Genomic DNA, 22,052 nt, shown 5'->3' with positions numbered 1-22,052 from the left:
TCCTGAGCTATGAGCACTGCAGTGGCAGAAGCTGAGGCTTCTGAAGTTGCTTTGGCCTGAGCATCAGCTCAATTTGCACAAACTCTGCAGGCCCATTTCATAGAGTCTTCTCACTCTCCTCCTGGTTATTGGCCATGTCCTGCATCAGCACAAGCTGGACAAGTTCTGCAAGTGCATTTCATTCATTGCTGCAGAGGGCTTGGGGCGCAGGTGAGGCCTTCTACAAAGGAAGCTGAGGCTTGAGTTTCTTTTCTGAATTGCAGAGGTTTTCTTCTTGGTTGCTGGCCAAGACCTCCTAGGTCTGGGTAGTAGGCCCAGGCCTGTGGGCTCTTTGCCTCACTCACCCACCTCTGCCTTACACCTCTTCATTGCTCCCTAGTAACTTTCAAATCATTGCTGGCCACAAAGGAAGCTGAGATTTCTTCACTAGCTTTGGCCCAAGCATTAGTTCAATTTGCACAAGCTGTGCAGGCCCATTTCATAGTCTTCTTGCCCTCCTCCTGGTTATTGGCCATGTCTCAGCAAATTTGGACTGGAGTACATGTCTTCTGACACCCACCCACCACTCTATCTCCTTGAGGCTTCTGCCTCCTTCAGTTTCTTTTCTGACTTGAGGAAGGAAGGAATATTTTACATGAACAAGGATAACAGAAAGTAGTTTAAATAACAAAATGTCGTTTAAATAAATAAGGATAACAGAAAGTAGAAAGTCCCCCCCTACCACCTGAGGGGGGCCCTCCCTCCCTACATAAGCTTTGTAGCTAGCAAAAATTCCAAAGGTACAATGTAACGGAGATTAGCATGGCCCAACTTAGCCAGCCACTTGAGTGGGGCTGTACAACTCAGCCAGCCAGCTGACCATGCCTGGGGGCCCCCACCTGAGGCTCCCTCCCTAAGTTTTGTGGGTAGATTTGTTTAGTCTTCTTTCTTGAAGAAATGCTGACTGCACACTGGCACTTGCCAAGCATTTGACCTCCCTCCCTCTGATAACAGTCCATTCTGCAACTTTTCAGTAATGCTATGACTCCATAAAAGTTGTGCGGTCATCATCTCTCTTTGAAATTCTGGTCTTGGCTTATTAGCAGCTCTCTGCTTAGCTGAGACACATCTGATGAGGATATACCATTACCTAGAGTAGGAGAAGGAGTTATTATAAATTTCCTGAGTTCGGATGAAAAGAAGTTCTCTCACAATGATGCTTTCTTTGAATACACTTGATTCTGAAGAGGTCTAGAGGTAGCTGAGGAGATTACCCTGGGCTGCCTTAGGAGAGCTGCTCCTTGTTTCCCTCTCACCTTCTCCCTGTCATTTGAGAAGGGCTGAGATATGGCAAGGGAGGACAAAGCAATCCTGAACAAAATCTGATGAGCTGTCTCCAGGCGGGGATTGGGTTGCAGATGGCCGGGGGGTGGGGAGGGTGGGAGGGACGGTCTGCAAACCTGGCTCCAAAAGGTTCTGCATGCAGGATTTTGTAAAGAAAAAATTACATTGCAAACAAAGCATTGAAAAGAAAATGATTTTTGCATTGCACTTCCCATAACAGTACATCCTGGAAAGAAAAAACTCAGGAAAAAAAGAAGTTGTTTTGGGGCTATGGCAGAAGGCATTAACCCCAACCCCCTCAGTGACCATGCATATGAAATGCATTATAATGTATTAAAGACTTACTAAAGTCTTTAAAGACTTGCTAAAGGCCCTGGGAGACCTATGGATGGAGAACTTTTGCCTGCTTGCTCCTGGGGGTGGGGTTCTTTAGTCCTTTTTTTCTTAAAACAAATGCTGGCTGCACTGCACCCTAGTCAGCACTTAACAAGCAATTGACTTCCCTCCCTCCCTATGATAACAGTCTACCTTGCAACTCTTTGCAACTCTTTCCAGTATGTCATAACTCCATAAAGCCTCCTCAAGCACAGCATCCCCACGCTGACCTTGAAGGTTCGCAATATTGAAGGAAGTCATGTAACCACTCACTCCAAAGATTCAAATTACTTGCAAAAAACTTACCATTATGGTGATGCTACAGCTGTCATAAGGAGCTTTGTCCACTGAAGTGGCAGCACACTATGGGAGGCGTGGGGGTTACAGGTGGAGGATACATGGGGGGAGCAGGAGGATAGGATAGGTTTGGGGGAGGACATACGTTACAGGTGGCAGGAGGGGGCAGAACAATTAAGAGAGGTAGAAAATTAAGGGATTATTGGCCTCTCCCAGTTTAAAATAATAATTGGTCTGAGCAGACCTGTTGCAACCTGAACTGCATGCTGCAAGGGAGGAGGGAGGAGGAAGGAGTGAAGGAGGGTAAAAAAGAACAAACAGAGGGACCTACTGGCTAAAGGCGAGAACACAATGCCCCCTTGTGGTGAAGGGGATTAATTAGAAGTCTTTGGAGTCTCTGGCTGTTTGCACGAACAAATCCACAGTTGGAGCAGCGTAACTGGAGAGTACCACAACTTAACACATCTCTGAGTAGTTAGTTTAAGGTGTTAAATGGACTCTAGAGTGGTGGGAAATCCTGGGTTGTGCAAATGGGAAATATTGTTTCGTCTATGCATGCCCTGTCTCCTCTGAGAGTCAGCACTTTCAGCAGTGCAGTGTTCCAAACTTTATCTTGGTTTAGCCTTGACCAGGCGGGAGAGCATCAGTTACTGAAACATTGGGACAGCACTGTACCTAGACTTTTGGCGGCCCCAGGTGAACTTTTAGCATTGAGCCACCCTTTGCCAGATATAATGATATTGATAAAAAAAATTACCATTTTTGGGCCCCCTTTCTGTCTGGACCCTGGGTGGCCACCTAGTTCACCCATGCCTGTGCCTGGCCCTGCACTGTCACTATTTCCTTCAGCCCGTTGGATTTTCATTTGTTGTATATATACTAACCCTTCCTCTCCTTCATATGAGAATTAGTAATACTTGGATTTTTAGTTTATTTTAAACTACAAATCCAAGAGATTCTAAATCAGCCTATCACTGATGCCTGTGGATGAAAAAGAGCAGGCAAAAATAGTTGGGGTACTTAAAGTGGTGGATGCAAAAAATAGAGGCCTTGTTGCAGATTCTTTCAATGTTTCTCAATTTGAACAGTTAATTATTTTGCTACTTGGCTACCTTAAAGGTTGAAGAAAATTGTTTAATGATTCCTCAAGCTGGACTCCAAGCACATTTATTTATGATCGTTCTACAACCACTCCATCAGATAGAAGCTTTGGGACTAGAGATTTTACAGTAGAGAAGCTACTCAACATGAAACAGGCTGTGATTAGAGGAAAATAATATTATATTGGCTTTTGCTAATTTATTGTTTATTAAAGCAATAGAAACAAGAACCATAGTGCTTATTCTCTATACTCTTAACATATACCAGTCTTAGTGCCTGTGGGCATACTTTGCATCTCACTTGGCAAGGTGCAGGTGAATGAATTATTCATGGGCATTTTAGTGTTATACAACCAGTGGACTGAATTCTTCCCTCAGTTCTCAGCTAGCCTGCTCTTATATCAATGAGGCGGCACAGAAGTAATTGAAAGGAGAATTTTACCTGATACAGTGGAAGCATATTTCATCTCATTGTCCATACCTTATGTAAAACTAAATGCTGTTCTGAATCAAGCAGCAGTAGATAGGGAGTAATTCCACTAAATACCACACAGCTACTCCAGGCCATGTAACTGAGGGCATATACAGACATTACACTTAGACTGGTCTAAGTGAATGTAGATCAATTTAAACCCATAACCATACAGACGTTTGGTGCACATAGATTGGCCTAAAAATGGCATAAGTGATCTCAGACAGACCTGGTGTGAAGTATGTTCAATTCAGATCAATTTAAGTTAGAGTGATACCTCAAACTTCTGTACTCTTTCACTATTGATTCAAGTTAAATTGCTGTCCTCTGGCATCCTAGCCTACTTCTTGGCCCTGCCCCCCTTGTAGGGAGGTGCACTAGCACTCAGCCCATGCTCAGCTGCTCTGATCAAGCAAGTAGCAGGCCCTGCCCCTGGGCTGTTCCAACACTGAGCAAGCACAGTTCTCTTCCCAGCCCTGCCTCTAGCCATCTATAAGCCTCAGGCAGGCAGTGAGGGAAAGGAAGACATTTGTGTTCCCTGCATGAGCCCTGGGACCTGGGCACTAGAGTCAGGTCTGCATCAATGTGAAGAGGGACCAAGTGATGATAAAGGCAATGTTCATCAAATGTTCTTTATTAAAAACAAGAAAAGTCTGGCAACTACAACATTGCAAACTGAGGCACATCACTTGTGCTGCATTCCCCTACATCCCAGTGTGAACCCCTTGAGGGAGTGTGTGTGTGTGTGGGGGGGGGGGGGGGGATGGTGTCCAGGCACGTTTATGAAGGTGGCCAAGCATATGTGGATGGTCTAGACCCACTGTTTGTCATCCCAGGTGTCTAGGACAATCTGTTCCCACCAGTCGGTGCTGGTGTCATGGGCCCAGAACTAGTACTCGATGGTCTGGTGGTGGTGCCAGAGCACCCCAGCATTCATGGCACCCTGGCTGGAAGTCAGCGGCCCAGTACAGGATGCCTGTAGGTGGCCCTGAGTGGTGTGGTTGGTTGCTGGCGTGAGGGCAGGAAGCTGCATCTCATGGCAACCAGCTCCTGGATTATGTCCTGCAGCCTCCTTTGAGAGTTGTGCAGGATGACAAGCAGGACGCACCACAGATCCTCAATCTGCATGCTTGGGCATGGGTGCTGGGGCACTACAGCAGGGTGTGGACCACTTGGGACAGAGGCACATGCAATTCATGAGGGAGGGCACTTGCTCTGGGGCTCTCCTCAAAGGCTCACGGTAGGGTGTACAGGAGGGTCTGTGGTGACATGGCAGGGGATTGGGGTCATGCTTTCCATTCCTGGCAGCCAGTCAGGGGTAGCCTGCATGCTCAGCTGTGCTCAGTAATCTCTGGCAGCTCAGGGAACTCACAGGTAATGCTGGGAGGTATGTAGGAGTGCCCTCCTCCTGTGGGTCTCAGCCAGTGCAGGATGTAGATGGTGATGTTTTACTGCACAGTAAATTAGTAGGGAAGTGGGCTTAGGCACCCCAACCCACCTTATACCAGGTAGGCTCTTGGTCCTGGTATTTGGGTGGCCCACCAGGCCTCCCTATCCTGGCAGGGTGCAGTTTTAGGTCATACCCTTACCTCTGAGATGAGACAGAACTTAGCAGAGCAATGTTTCCTCCCTACTCACTGATCTCACACTGCTCTGCTCTTATAACAGAGCTCTCCAGAATGGCCACTGTCATCAGCCACCTGGCCAGCTCCCTGCTCCAGCCCTTAAAGTGACAAACACCCAAAAAGGTGTTCTGTCACACCGAGAAACCAGCCCAGGCTTGGCTTCTAGTGTAAGTGGGGAGCCCAAGCGCCTTTCCACTCTGAGACCCTGTTTTTTTGGTCTCCCACCCTCCCTGGTTCTCTGTGGCTCAGACTGAAGGAGCTAGCATCTAGTCCCACTCTTGAAATGGGATTTCACCGCCTCTTGGGGTAACCCAGGGCAACCTACAGTTCCAAGCAACACAGCAGTCTCTTCATTAAAGTTATTTATTGGGGCAAAGGCCAGCCAACCAAAGGTTTTCTGTCCCCTCCAAAAGGGGTTAAGCAGTTCCTCCATCCCAAGTCCAGCCCACACAATCCTGAGCATGCCCAAAGATACTTAGTTTTGTTAGAGCAAAATTTTGATTAGATGCTGCCAACACAGAAGATTGGGACTGACATGCATATTGGATACTGTGAGTGGAAAGTTCCAAGGCTCACCCAGCCCGTGCCCCCTGGGTGACCTGTGGACCTGTCAATCATTGTTGACCTACTTTCCCCACAGACGCATGCTCAGATTGTGTCAGCTTCTGAAAGCATGCTCAGTCAGAACCTGACATGAGGTAATCTGACTAGAAATTTCTCTGCAGAGAGCGTTCTGATTGGCCACTAAATTCAGATAAAAGTTCAGTGAGCCCCTCCCTCGGGGGGAGATCGTGTTAGCTGGAGACAGAGGCTGGTGCTCCAGGGACTGTCTCTCAGTCAGGCCCTTAGGCCTATTGATCTCCTCCCTCGATTTGGCACTCTGTGTCCTTAATGGATAGTGATTGCGGCTTTGATTATTCAGCTTTCGATTGACTTCTCGCCATCCTTGACTACGATTTGGATTCTCCTTATATTCACGATTCTCTGGTTACTGGACTGTTTTTGCTTTGGCCTTAACTTCTCCTCCGGATCACCCTCAGTACCTCAACGTGACTCTACTTACCTGGTTTTTGACCTCGGCTTTCATCATCGACCATCCGTTTGTCCATTGGACTGGTGTCACGACCCCGGTTATTGACCTATGTGTTACAGTTCTGTTTGTCTGTTTACCCTGTTTATGAGCTGTTGACCAGCCCTGGGACTTATCCAACAGGCTTGCCCTGTCAGTGAACCTCGTGGGCCAACAGACCCCTTTGTTGTTCTCTGTTGTTAATACTGTAACTGAAGAATATCTCACCTGCGCTCTACTAAGCATACGTTCAATAAAAACTCCCCTTGTTTATACCCGCTGTGAGTCTCCTCCTCTGAACTCCACGCCAATAATCCCACCTGTCCATATCTGATTGCCACCCCAGCCCACCGTGACCTTGGGGCCCAATTCATTCTGTTCGGTTTACCCCGACAAGTTTCTTCACCTCCCCAAAGTCTCTCATCTTCTGTCAGTCTCCAACTTTTCTGGCTAGGAACTGCCAGGCTCCTTGTTTCCAACCTGCTTTCCCATTGTCATATATCTCTCCTCTGGACACTTTCTGGGTGTCTGGCACCTCATCATTATTGAATGAAGCTATTCAAGATTGTGTTGGCACATGTCTCCTCCTGCAGGTAGCCAGTCCTGATACATAATCCTTCATTCTCTGTGCACAGGTTAAAGAAGTAAACTGAGTCAGATAAAACATGAATTAAAACATGAATACAGTTAGCACAGATATAGTATAATAAAACCTGTAGTCCGTCAGAGTAACTAACACAGGTGAAGGACAAATGAGCCCTTCTTTGTTTTGCATTGTGATTCACTTTCTATCAGTCCAAAAAGTGTTGGCTGGACCATATCTATTTCATATTTGAGTACAGGGCGATGTCCACAATGTGAGTAATTCTTATGATGAAAACAGAAATTGGGTATGTGCCAAAAATGTGTCACAGAACAGCAGTTTTTGCCATGCAATTTTAGAAGCTTAATTATATTAATAACAGCTAATATATCCCATTGCTTATAACTGATCTCCAATGGAAATTCTTTATTCACTTGACAGAGTTGGATTAGGCTCATACTTATCATGGAATGCCTGAACATAATCAGGAGAAAGAGCTATAAATAAAATAAGTTATCCTTGGAATATACCCAGGCTCCCCATCACAGATTTATATAGCATTAAGAAACTAATCTACAAGGCCCCAGACACTTACAACAGCTTGCGAGAGAAGAGGTCATGGTGTCAGAATTCAACATTGCAGTGGTACTGATACCACAACAATGGATTCTGGGAAAGACCAGAAGGCCCTTGGTACACAGCCTCACAGCACCAAGTCAAACTATTTCATGGTGTTTGAATCAGCACTGGAACTCAACTGGGTATTAAAAGTCTGCTGAAAGGCAAACGTCCTGTAAATGGTTTTAGATGCTTGTAAAGCAGGAACACCCTGGAGCACAGATTGCTTCCAGTGCTGATAACTCTGAGTCAGAAGCTGAGCAATTTCACATCCACTGAAAATTTATAAGAAGGAGCCCAACATGATTGGCTTAGTCAGCATCCTGGGTAGGAGGTTCCCCAATATATATAGGTCTAAGGGCCAGCTGATGCACAGCTCCTTCTGATCCCATTCTTTGTCTGTTCCTATTTTTGCTCTGGCGTTGGTCTACCTCAGAGACTTTAGGAAGGATACTTCACCAGTGTAGATAAGGCTCAAGGTTATCAGATTAGATCAAGCTCTGGATCTTCTCCATCCAAAATACAGGCCTTTGCTATAGAACCTAGAGGATAATCTGATTAGTGATGGTCAAGTCTTTATCTTTAAGAAACACAGGGATCAGCTGTTAGTGGGAGACATGTTCATTCATGCACCAGGCCACTGATTCCCAAATGCCTCTATAAGAAAAATGCTAGGTAGTAGAGGATGTACTTTCCAGATCATTGGAATACAGATCACTGAGGTTAATTAATTTCCACATTCTAAAGCCAAATGATGGAACTGTTTTTTAGGAACTAATTCTAGATAAAAGAAACTAAGGAGGAGGAGGTGGTGGGGTAAATCATCTCCTACATCATATATCGAAGTGCTCTGCTGAGAAAACCTAATCAGTCTTTTCTGCATCTTTCTCCTTGAAATATACTACAAACCAATTGTAAAATACTCTACCATTTGTCAATGGACAGCAGTGTTCTTAGAACACAGGAAACAGGCTCTCTCCCTCTCATCAATTGTTCTCTCTTATTGATTTCTTCTTTAGCAAGGAGAATGTATTCACAGGATCAAGTAAATGATTCATTTTGCAAAATCTCTCAGATTGCTGAATTAAAATTCATTTGGGAGAGAAAATGACAATAAATGGGTCTTAACAAGTAATGGGGGCCCTAACTTTATAAATATTCTCTCAGAAGAATTTATTTTTCTATTTTAAGGAAAATTCTCATCATAATTACAGACCTTCTCTGTAAGGATGTATCTGCTTTAAGATCAAATCCATGAAATGTACACTCTTCATAAGGCATGGCTTTATTAATAGAAGTATTTTAAATATGATAATGTTTAGGCCAAATGTCTCCCCCTAGGTGTGGCTACTAATAGGGATCCTATCAAAGGACTGATTACATAATTTAGAGCTTCTCTTCCAAGAGAATCATTCCCAATATTGTTAGCCTACATGAAGTTTAAAATTACGGAATCAGCACAACTCAGTTTTCCAGAACGAATGCTTCCTGACAAATGAGGAGTTCTTGGCAAATAATGCCAGGTTTGTTTTGGTATTATGCCCTGGGAAAAAGAAACACAGCATATTTTTGGTAACAGAAAATAAAATGAACTGCTTGACATCTGGATCACAGGAGAACAGCCTTATTCATTTAGACTTGACCATAACAACATGGTGGAGAAGTATATAAGATCTAACGGTCCTAATTTTCAGAGTAGAAAACAGGGTATGTTTGAGTAGGGATACAAGAAAGTGATATTGTTTTTGTGGTTCATCAGAAAAGAGGAAAGCAATAGAGTCATTAGCTTAATTATAGAGCAAGACTGTTTAATGAAGCACCACTGGCAAACTAAATTAAACATTTAGAAGTTATTAAAAATGCATATGAACTATACCGGTAATATTGATTCAAGTAATTCTTTTCAGGGCCAATGCAATGTAAGGGGCCTTACATTTTGATCTACAACAACAACAAAAAAATGTCAACCGAAAGATTTCACCGAAGACAAGCTTAATGCCTTTTCCAGGAAGAGAAGAACTTCTCATTTAAAAGTTTTTTCCAGGGGAAAATAACTATATGAGGAATTTCTGCTCTTCTACAAGCACATCCCTGTCCACTCTATGGGCACAGAGCTCCCCAGATGAAATGCTTTAATTATTAAAAGGATATAGAGTAGTCTTACCAGACATGTACACCATAAATTCTTGAGGGATCTCCTGCAGGGGCTGGTCCCAGGAGGATAAAAGAAGCAAGGGAAATGCTGAGGGGTCTATCATTTAAGGTAGATGATCCACTGTTCTCAAGAGAGCAGTAACCCAGGGTTAATATAGCCCCAGGAACATAGCAATGGCTTAGGTCCATCATCTAGGAGAGCTGTGAGGAGACAAGACAAGATATGGAGAAACTCCTGACCATCTGCTCATCTGTGGCATAGGATGGAGGAACCTCAGCTACCAATGGAGCCACTCTGAAGGAAACCATGGGGCAAGGGTTATTTGGGATTTTAAAAAGAGGGGTGCAGATCCTGCAGTGCCTCATCACATATAACACAAAACATTTTTCTCCAGTTAAAAAGAAACTTGAAGCTTTACCAGTAAGCTAGGGGCCCAAAGCTGTATTATTCATTTTAAGACTGAAGCAAAAACTAATATAACTTTATAGGAATATACATTCATTTATTATCTCATACGATACGTATAAAAACACAACATACCAAGTAAAAATAAAAAAAAGATGTGTAATTAGTTCTGTAGTCTTTGGAATTAAATTTACATGTCTTTTACCAGATTCATAAAACAAAATCAAGCCTTCTTGAGCATCTCAGCAGTGCATCTCATGCTTCACTGGGGTCATCTACACATGTGCTTTACTTCAGAGTTGACTAATTAGCTCCACAGTAAAGCATACATGTGCTCCCTGATTAAGCCAGAGTAAACAAATTAACTCTACCATATAGTACTATCTTATGCAGAGTTATTTACTTTGCTGCAACACACATGTAGATAGTGACAGGGCTGGCTTGAGCACAAGTGTGCAACAGTGCTGGGGTTGCCTGCTAGCTAGTCCCACTCTCGAGCATCCTCATGCCTCAGCCAGCCCCTCCACAGCATGTTGAGCCAGGGCAGAGCAGCTCTGGGTTGGCAGGATGACTTTCCAAACCCTCTGACAGCTGGGGCTGTGCTGCCCTGACTCACATGTTGTGGTCCCAGGTATGTGTGTAAATGCTGCCCCAGGAGCATTGCACAGTGCAAACTGTGCCAGAGTTTATTCAGGCACACTAATCCCACATATAGAATCTGCACTCATTCAAAATTATATCCACACCTGAATTAATGTTTTTAGATAGAGTTAAAACCAGTCTGCAGGTCTGTGAAATAGGATCTACATTACTAGGAACAGTTACAGAAGTATTGGAGAAAAATGGCTGGCTTGATCCAATGGATCACTGCCATTTAAAAGGAAAGAACATTGTTAACACCGGTGGAATTAACAGTTTAAAAGAAATCTGATAAATTATAATGAGCCATGAAGTTAATTAGTTCTCTCACTGGTGCCTGAATAGGAATGTTGCTGCCACTGCCAGACAGTTGGCTTTAAACTTTGTTTGGGCCAGTAATCAAAGTGGGGAGGGATACAACATCATCACTGTGCTCCCTTATATCTGCCCCTGCTCTTTAAGATAACCTATTAAAGTTTTTCTTTTTTCTTCTCCTAGGCATATGCTGAACCAAAAGGCATAAAATCTGTAGACTGTATATGTGATATTGATTATGGGAGTCTACTGAAGCTGCTTTGGATCCCTCCTGATCTTCATATAACTGGTAGGCAGCTGCCTGGTGTAACAGGGGGCCTGCTCGGGCCCGATCTCTGCATGGCTCGCCCACCTGTTTCTGGGCTAACCACGCACTTTCTTGCCTGCCATGCCTTGATCTTAATTAATTGATTAATTAGATGTTAAGCAGGAGGCTGCCCATTTTCTGCCTTGATGCCAGGAGGCACTATCTGCAGCTCCATTACTCCCCTACACTGCAGTCCAAGCCTCGCAGATGACACCGGGCCCCAAAATCCTCCTAATTGAATCCCAACCTAAAATCCCTTCATCAGGCAGCCTCATCCATCTTCATACAGGCAATATAGCTCCCTGAAACCATTTTCCCTATTCGGGCATGGTCCCCTCCTGGGACCTTTGGCTACTAGCCCTGGTCTACCTTCAGGCCAGTCAGAACCCCTGGCCCTCAGCTCTCAGGCGTCCCTTGCAGTGGGCCCCTGGCCCTTTTGACCAGTCTGGTCCTGGGCACAGCATGGGCCAGTCGAGGGTACTCTCTCGATTGATCAGAGTCTCTAGCTCCTCACTCCCTCCAAGGGTCCACCCTCTGGGCCCAGATGACACCATGATGTTCTCATATGCCTCAGTCCCACATGATGAGCCCCAGAATCCTACTGTAGGACCCTATCTGGGTTCCTCCCTTCAGGTGGACTCTGCCGCCGTCATACTGGGCTGTATCTCCCTGCTACTGGTTTTCCTTCAGGTGTGGTCCCTTCAACTAGGACCTTCGACTCCTCTAGCCCTGGCCCACCCCCAGGCCAGTCAGAACCTCAGGCCCCTGGCTCTTGGGCACCCCTCTTGGTGGGCTCCCTAGCCCTTCTGACCTTCCTGATCCTGGCCCCCACCTGGGCCAGTCAGGGGAAGCTCCGACAGGCCTAGATGTATAACCCTCATTTTCCCTGGGGTCCCCCTCTCTGGGTCCTCCTTCACGGACGTGGGGAGCTGGGGTACCTCACACCATGACAGGTGCCTCAGGATCTCACAGGGGACTCTCACTCCCCCCCCGGGGCAGCAGGTCATTGTGCAATGTTTTTGACCCACATCTGGCCTCCCAACAGTGGAGGACTTACTGGGGTCAGGACTGAGCTTTCGCTCTCTAGCTGAGCCCCCCATTCCTCCCTCACTGGATTCCACCTCACACTGCCCCCTCACACTTGGGCTTCCCATCGCGGCCCCTTCTCACACTGGGGGCTTCCCATTGCGGCCCCTTCTCACATTGGGGGCTTCCCATTGCGGCCCCTTCTCACACTGGGGGCTTCCCATTGTGGTGCCTTCTCATACTAGGGGTCTTGGCGCTTCCCTCCTCAGGTAGGCTCGGGTGGCCATAGCCATACCTGACCCCAAGTCTCTCCATCTTGGGGTTTCAAACCCCTGCAGGCCCTGACTCCCCACTCTCCTCCTTGGGGCTGGCACTTCCACGACTACCTCCGATGGAATGCGACCCACCCAAAAGTGGGGCCTAGGGGTTATGGCACCCCAACCTGCCTTTCACCGGGGCGATCACTGGCCTGGTATTTCCTGGGGGCCCGTGCACCACTGGGAGCCCCACCAGGCCACCCACTCCCAGCAAGTGCAGTTTTAGGTCATACGCAGGACCAGGAGCCTCCTTACCATCCCCTACAGCTCCTCTCTTACCTCCAGATGAAACTCAGCAGCCCTCTGGCCACACTGCAGTGTTATTGCCTAAACACACTGCAGTGTTATTGCCTGACCTCCAGCAGCCAAACTGCCTTGTTTAGATGGGGAGCCCTGAACCTAAAATGGCTGCCCTCATTAGGCACCTGGTAGCTGCCAGCTCCAGGGCCTTAAAGTGGCAGGCACACACAGTGCCTTACCACACTTGGTAGCCAGGACAGCTCTCCTCCCTTCCCCTCCCCCTCCCCCCCATTTGGGGCCAGCTTAATCTTCCCTCTGGCTGGGGCAGAGTTGATTCCTGTCCCCCTTCAGAGCTTGGAGCTAAGCCCCTCTGCCCCATCAGTCTGGAGCTGGCACTCAGGGGAGCCTGGAGCTCCCCCTGGCTGCTGCAGGGGGGCAGAGCAGGACAGGAGCAGCCCTAGAGTGGTCTACTCCTGTTGGGCTTAATTTGCTTCCAACAGAGGCGCATGTGTAGGTGTAGGTGTAGGGAGTGGTTTAATAAGCCTTGTTTTTGGAACAGAAAATTCAGGTGCATTTATTACATGTGTAGACATGCCTACAGTTACCCAGCCCTTTTGATTTGTAATGAAAGTGTATACAGAACTATAAAGACAAGGTCAAATTTGCAGCTGCCATCTCTACAAGTCTAGCAGGTTTTATGATGATTTCTTATTTTTTTACCAACTGAGGCATGCATTTCCCTTGGGTGAGTCTTAGGATTGGCAATGGATGATGCAGCTTAAACATAAACATCAGACAAAATTAGTTCTAACTTTCTCAAACTTGTGGTTCTTTACTCATTAAGAGGTCCAGTACCTAGCAAATCTCTGTTGACCCTTCTCAGATACTTAAAGGCAGAGAGACATAATCTGATAAAGTATAATTTTATTTCATACCAGTACATAAAATTTTATCGGTAGCATATAACAACACATCTAATGAAATCTACCATAATAAATGACAAAGTTGTACAATATTGTTCACTGACCAAAGGCAAGAACCAATAACTTGTCCTTCAGTTACTGAATAAAGCTATTTGTCAGCATGGTCCTGCCTAGTACTTGAAGTATGCCTTTTCCAGACACACATCAAGCAATTCTGCTTGTTTTCATAAAACAAATCTTATAATCTAATAATTCTTTGTAGCCCTTTATTTTACTGTCTAGTATAAACCTGGGGAAACTAATCCACCTTGTAACAAAGCTCTGCTACAATTATCCATCAGAAGCCTGGAGCAGGAAGAACTATATTATCATTCTGAAGTTCTTTAGAATAGACTTTTACAGCATGTTTACAACATGCTGAACTTCATAGAGCTGAACTACGAAGTGCCAGAGTGGAGTACCCTAGTGAAGCACAGAATGCCAACTCTTGCTGTACTATACTTTAAAAGGATGTAATGTGCCATCCTTACTGCAGCACTGGGTACCTCCATAAGTTTTCTGTTGTAGGCATGTTTGCTGGCACATGCCCAGCACAACACTAATCTAAAGGCTGACTATGTCTCTGTGGTGCTCCCTTAAACTAAAATAATAATAATAATAATAAAACTGATCAAAGTTATTTCTGAGCTAAACAATTAGTTGGCCCAGAATAGTAAAGGTACACCAATCTCTACAGCCAATTACATACATGAAGGTCATGTAGCTATTGTCATGTCCAGCCACCTTTCACTCCCCATCTTGAATGGTCAGGCACCCATTTACCACTTGGTTGACAAGGTGCAGCATTTGACACAAGCCCAGAGCAAGTTTCCTATTCATTCTCCTTGAGCTGTCGAAAGATGACTTAACTGCTCTACTATCATGCTCTAGTTTAGATTAAAATGCCATCTTAAAAAAGCCACCTCTGTAGATATTCCATTTACAGAAGAGGGTGAAGGAGTAGATGAACATCAAATTACAAGCCTAAATTTTTTGGGGGAAATAAATATAAGGAGGTGCGGAAAGAGAGCCCATTATACCAAAAATTGCATTAGAGATTACTTGATATTTAGTAAATGAACAGAACATTAACAGATACAGGGCAGAAGACAATGATCTGAGAATAATAAATATAAGGAGACAATGACTATTAGTGAATTGGAAGCATGGAAATTGAATGAGAGCAGATGTCTTTGAAAATGACAAGAAAATAGGCATATCAATTACAATTACAGCTTGCAAGATTTCAGTTGTACAACTAATACTCTGCACCATTAAATTGTAACAGGTTTGTTCTTTTTTAATGTAACTTGATTCAACATTTTCCTTTTGACTTAAAACTTTCCACTCTCGTCTTTATCTCTTGCAGGGCAGCATATCATTGATTTCTTCAGGACAAAGAATCTCGTTCAATCCAGTATTGTGAATTTTGCTGCTGCACTCACTCAAAAATCACTATAATCTCTGAAATATTGAGTTCTTTAAGGAAAATAAGTTGGAATGATGTAATTCCTGTCTTGAAATTTAATTTAATTTACTTTAATTTCTAGTGTTAGCATTTATATGTATGCATGTTTTAATTTTGAAAAAGCTTTTACCACTCTGTGCAGTAGTTCCTTTTTGTATCAAGCTTTTTATGCAGTACTTTTAAGTCCTTTTCTTACTAAAACACAGAGGAAAATTTGTATTCATTTTATGATCCCCACCCCCTGCTCCCCCACTTTAGCTATTAGATTCACAATTGCTGCATTATCCCAGGATCATCTGAGTAGACTCATAAAAATGGATGACATGATCATATCTGGAATTTACACAGGATCCTATTCAATAAAGCATATTCTGCTCTCACGTAATAGCATCCTCCAGAGCTTTAAAATCTTTCAAGTGGAATAAAGATGTTACTATAATGACAGCAAATGTAATGAGATTAAATGTGGTTTGGATCCAAGGTAAATGGCCTTACTTCACAAAGAGTGTTGTAACAGAGAGTCTTATAATGAAGACAAAGGGTATTATCGCCATGACTCTGCTGCATTCTTTTAACAAAGCAATGCCACAGCAGGACATGCCACATAATATGGATATTATGTTCCCTGCAAGATTTTTCATTTAATAAAATTTACAAATTCTTACACACAAAGAAATAAGTAAATGGGGGTATTTTCAATGGACTTAATGTGCCTTCCTTTAGCAGTATGTACCTTCCCATAAAAACTAACTCATTGCAGGAACTGAGAAAAGGATCATACTGAATGATGAATCTAGATTCTTGCATTGGCAAATACTGTGGCATCTTAAACAAGCCACTTTGGCCCTGTCCAGCCAATCACATGCAGACATACTTTGCTAAAGTTGTGCCTTTTTAAGAAGTTCTATACTTCTTCCACAAGACTATGGTCAGATGACAAATTTTTACTTACCCTGAAGTCTCTTCTGTTTCTGTCCTCTCAGTTTAGAACTCCCATTGCTGGATTTGTAAAGTTACTTTTACTTTTGCCCTGTATAATTTTAATGTTTATCCTTTAAACACAACATAATTTTCAAAGACAAATGGTATGACACATTCCCTCTGTCACAGAGGTTGATAACTACACAGAATGGGATCACACAGACAAGGATCATTGTGATAATATTACAATATTTCTTGCCTGCTAGGTTGTAAAGTCATGCATAGACACAAAATGATAAAGCGGGTGTTTTTCTTCTACTACACCAGGAGACTAAGCAGTGAAACAGTACTTCGGTTGCCAAATACTTCTGAGTGATTCAATTATAACTAGCTCTGACTAGTCAAGTATCAGTGATGTTCCACAGAAATATCATCTTTTTTATCGAAAACTTACAGTGCTAAGCATATCTTTCATGAAAGATATTGAGTGGTTGTTTGCTCTGTTTGAATCAATAAATGCTTAAACTGAGATTTTCCAAAGATGGAAAGGGATTTTAATGGAAATTAGGCATCCAAATCCCTCCAGATTTTTTTAAAACTAGCTTTAATGAACTGACATTACTTCTTAAAGGGTTACAGTTCCAAATGATTTTGGCCAAATTTAAACATATGTACACAAATAAACATTTATAATTGTTGAAGAAAATTTGGTAATTGCACTGGCAAATTTCTAGTTAGCTTTGTAGATTTTTCTACATGCATTTTCCCAGTACATTCACATTGATGAACTAGTGTATACTTTAGGCTTCTGGATATGTGAACCTGAATATCTGTGGCAGCCTATTTGATCAGAAGGCAGTTGTTATTAGTTTTAGAATGCTTACCTTAATCATTAGAAATAAAAATGAAAGCAGCAAGATCAAAATAAGAAAAATCTACAGTGGAACATGTATACTATATGATAGGCTTCTTTAGAATAAATGCTTTTAAAATTAGTAATGTGCTGATGTTTATGATTTTTGCATACAACCTTAATTACTACATGAAATCAAATCATCATGAAAGGGAAGGAATGAAAAAGAAACTCAGTTTTAAATGATTATGGTGTTATGATGCTTCTGTAAGTAGAGATGAGCATGAAATAAAAACCTCCCCATTTAGATAATGTAAACAGGCAGGATACTGCTACTGGTCCTTTAAGTCTCTATGATCCACTGGAAAGCACGTGAATTTTGCATATCAGGTAGATTTGCCCCACCATAAACAGTAGGGCTGTGGTGTGCACTGACAGTAGGAAGAGAGTTAATGCTAATATTCAGTCATGTGATTCCTTCTTCTGTGAAGGTTCAGTATATGTGGAGTTGTATAGGTGAGCTGTAGGGTTGCAGATAATGAGTAGAGCTGTGGAAAGCTTCAGTCACTGATTTGCTTTGGCGGTGATTCGGCTTGATTTGGCAGCCAAATCTCTGAACCTGAATCAAATCAGGAGACCCTTTAATCTGTCCAAATCAAATCAGAACCCTCCAAATTGATTCAGAGAGATTCAATGATTCGGCCATAGATACAGCTTTAAATGTTTTTTTCTACATACCTCAAGGTACCAGGCAGCTTGTGAATGCTGAGAAGCTAGGGCAGATGGAGCATCCCACAGGAGCATGGGGCGGGGGGGCGTTGGGGGGGAGAGTCACCAGCACTCTCAGCAGCGGACCTGGAAGTGGACCAGAAGCACTTCCAGGTTTGCCGGGGAGTACATGGGGGACCCCCCCCCCAGCAACTGGTGCCTGCTGGGTCTGGGGGGGCATCCGGGGTCCCCCCATGTCCGATCGCTGAGCCGGGTTCTGGTCTGGGTTCCACTTCTGGGTTCGCCACCATGCATGCAGGAGGCCCGCCCCACGCTCCTGTGGGATGCTTTATCCGCCCCACCATCGCAGCATTCATGAGCCATGCCTGGTACCTTGAGGTATGTAGAAAAAGCATTTAAAGTTGTGTCTATGGCCAAATCACTGATTCTCTAAATCAGCATACAATCTTCAGATTCAGATTCGAGCAAATCGAATAGGGACAGTGATCCAAGTCAACAAATCAAATCACTGTCCCTGATTCAGGCTGGATCTGAATCTGAATTGAATATGGCCTGTTTTTCACACCCCTAATAATGAGTCCTTTTGGGATGCTATTATGTTATATGATGTTCTTCCCTGAACACATCTTACAGTTTACTGTTAATTACATACCTTTATCTGGCCCAGAGCATAATTACTACTATTTCTACTATTTCCAGTTGAAAGCAATCTTTTTATAACTGTTTTCTCAGAGTGCAAACTATTTGTTTGAAGCTACTGAAGTCCCAGAGGAAATGAGGTACAACAACTATTCCATTTTATTTTACTGTATGGTCTGATCACTATGATTGAAAGTTTATCTGTAATTTCTTAATGATCATAGATTCACAATTCCCCTCCTATCATAATTATTATAATCATCTCTGGATAGTACTTGAAGTCCTTTTAAAAACTTATGGCTTATTGTTTTACTGGAGGAGCCCATTTCATGGCTGAAGGGAACACTCTCTTCTTACCTCCTTCAGATAGTGCTAGGGCAGTTAATTCCTACTCAGCTGGTTCCCTGTAGTTGATCCAGCCCCTCTGCTGAGCAGACAACATGATCTCTGAACACTGAGGGACAGATCAGTGTTGGGACATGTATTAAAACATCAAGGAAACTAAGTACAAGACTGATAACCAGGACTTCAGCAATCTCATCCCAGCTCTGATGCTGCATATGACCTTCCTACAAACTGCAGTATAGTGCAAAGACACCCAAGGCAGTTTTAAATCAGTTCAGTCAGGTACCAAGATCATTTAGCCACCATAGCTCAGTGAGGGTTAATTTACCCTGTGTTAGGTGTGTCTTCTTCTCACAGGCTATGTCTGTGGCTTCTGTCAACATGCTGCCTTTCTGTATTAGCTTCCGTGTCTATGAAATGGACATAGTAATCTGTGACTTATAATTGACTATTTTTTCCAGGAAAGTACTATGCCAGCACCAAAGCTTGAATGAACATACACAGAATCAGCTATATGTAGAAGCTCCAACCATGGTTTATTCAGCCAGTTTCTCCAGTAAGCCTCTTATAAATACTATCAGCTATGGTCTGACAAGAGCCGCCGTGATGCCCACCTGGCCAGCCTAAAGTCTGCCTTTATACAATAAGGACACTCCAGTAGAGGAATAGATTGCACATTTGAAAGAGCTATCCAAATACCCCACACTAACCTGCTCTAATACAAAAATAAATCTCTTGTGACTGCACACCCCTGATGGTCACCTACCAACCCACACTGGAACCAATCAGAAGAATCACTGAACAACTATGATGGCTTAAAATGGTATTTAAAGGCTTTCTTTTTGGGAACTGGCTTATACACACACATACACACACACACACACACACACACACACACACACACACACACTAGAATGGTTCAGGATGGGCAGGAGAGGTTACTTAATTTCTAAAAGCATGGGTCTCACACACAGAGTTTTCTCAGCCTTCAGAAGCAGACAGGTTGTTTAGCAAACAAGAACACATAGCCTGAGAAACTGGGGGCATGTATGACACTTTTCCATAACATGAGAGAGTGGCACCAGCTCACAAGGCCAAAGAGGGGAGTCTGAAAATCCTGTTTTGGAAGGGGTGTGCATGTGATGGTCTTGGCATCTGCTGATGGAACAGAATGCGAACAGGATGACGAACACAGAGAGATGAATTAGTGATAGCCATGGATGAAGAGTTATCAGGAGGGAAAAAGAATACAAAAGCAGGGACTTGAGAGTAACAATGGACCCGGGTCCCCCATCCCCTTCCCTGTCCTCTTCCCTGAGAGTATCCCTAAGAGGGGTCCCCATCCTTGTCCCCTGGGAGGGTCCCTGAGGCCACCATGGACAGAGGGAACACCATCAGCCTGTTGCATGCACCTGTGGGGGTGGGCCTCGGCATCCCACCTCCAGGCTGCTAACATGCTGACATCTGACACCTTAGAGAGCCTTAATGTGAAGCTTGCATCCTGGCCAGACATTTCTTGACTCTGACAATAGTTGTAGGATTGGTAGACATATATCATGGCTTGGTTATTTGTATTTTTTCTTTTCTGCTATCACTGTGTATCAATAAATTTGCCTATTATTGAATGGAAATATCTTGGTCGATCTGAGGGTTGTGCACCCCCCCCCCCGCACCCCCCAGCATCTGGGCCCTAAATCCAGAGCCAACGAATTACAGCCTAGATTTGACAAAGATCAGGATTCACAGCCTCTCCACTCCTGGATTTCAAACAATCCCCTAACCTCACCCATCTCATAATCAAAAGCAAACTCTCCACTGTCCAGCAGACCAAGTGGGACAAAGCCTTGGGTTGGCAAGAAATACTTAACCTGTCAGCACATATCCACTGCCATTACTATCAACTCCCTCCTTAACAAAACTATCAGAATATATTGTTTCTACATATGCCTCTCCCAAAATGTGTCTATACATGATCCAATGCACCAAGTGCCCTCATGGCAACTGCATGGGTAAAACTAAGTATCAACTATGTACCAGAATGAACTCTCACAGAAAAAAAAAAATAAAGGACAGATGTACACACACTATTAGGAACACATTTCTCTAAGAACAACTACTTCCTCTCTGACCTTGTACTCAAGGTAAATCTACCAACCACCTTTAAAAGGCAAACTTTGTGGCTTAAGGTGGCTGGACACTAAGAATTTAGGACTGAACACAGATATTGATTGATGATATGGCACATTATACTTTTCCTGACTGCTGAATTCTTTCCACATAGAGAGGCTAAGTACAGACAGTCGAAAAGGCTGAGGCTGAAGTGATTCAGTCTTGGCAAGTTAGTTCAAGCTGTGTGAATTGAACTAATGAGCAAGTGAACAGACATTCACTTTTGATGATAGAAATGCAGCCATGTGCCTGCAGTGGTCCAGGTCAGAAGTACTACGAGGGCCCAGGACCAGAGGCACTAGAGCACACCTCCATGCTTGGCTGGAGCAGACAGCTTGGGCAAGGCTATCCTACCCACCATGTGAGGGGGAGGTTTGTGGGGAAGGTGCAAAGCATCCTGGGATACTGGGGGACTGTGAGTTAACTTGAATCTGGTAGGGATCTGGGACAGAACTTCAATAAACCAATTTAACCTAAATCAGTTAAGTCTGATACTACATCCATCCTGGTTTGTCTTCAACCAAGTTTGGCCATTTTGAAAGCTCTTTATGTACATTAAACTTCTGTTGTGTTACATATTTCAATCAGTTTCTGATCACTTGTACTGATTTATGTGTAATTTCTGCCCTTAGCCAAAAGGTCATAATTACCCTCCTCCCTTTGAGAGGCTTTGATCTTCAAATAATCTGTTATTTTTCTTTTGCTAATTGTGTATCTGCTACTCTTGGCAATTTCTCTCACCCCTTCTTGAAACTGTTTTTTATTATGTTGTATTTGGCTTCTTCTGGTCAGACCTAATAAAGAATGGCTTGCATATGAAAGCTTGTATAACTCTATCCCAACTATACAGTTGATCCAATAAAAGCTATCACCCTAAGAAATCTTTGCTTCTTGCATAATTTCTGGACCATCACAGCCACAATATCACTGTTACATTTCCATTAGCTATGCAGATATACCTCAGCACAAACAACTGAGTTCCATTGCTCTTGTACTAAAAGGGCCTAGATATTCTCTCCCCAGCATTTTTATATACCGACTTATGCATATAACTAAGTTTACATCATCATCTGTAGAGAGTTCTTAATATCTGCAGTCAT

General features: G+C 43.7%; 1 long non-coding RNA gene across 1 annotated transcript in view; it reads left to right on the top strand.

Annotated features, from left to right (window-relative positions):
• Positions 1–21,683, top strand: part of LOC149857219 (uncharacterized) — a 154,426-nt gene extending 132,743 nt beyond the window's left edge. Inside the window, exons 2-3 of the long non-coding RNA XR_016444251.1 lie at positions 11,160–11,265; positions 15,198–21,683. This is a non-coding gene — a long non-coding RNA (uncharacterized LOC149857219). The remainder of the gene's footprint in view (positions 1–11,159; positions 11,266–15,197) is intronic.
• Positions 21,684–22,052: the final 369 nt, after the last annotated feature.

The sequence above is a fragment of the Crocodylus siamensis genome, chromosome 9 (assembly GCF_052110815.1).
Source record: "Crocodylus siamensis isolate JL-2025a chromosome 9, ASM5211081v1, whole genome shotgun sequence".
NCBI classification, from domain to species: domain Eukaryota; kingdom Metazoa; phylum Chordata; order Crocodylia; family Crocodylidae; genus Crocodylus; species Crocodylus siamensis.
The sequence above is the reverse complement of the archived record's forward strand: the minus strand, read 5'-3'. Positions and strand labels throughout refer to the sequence as shown.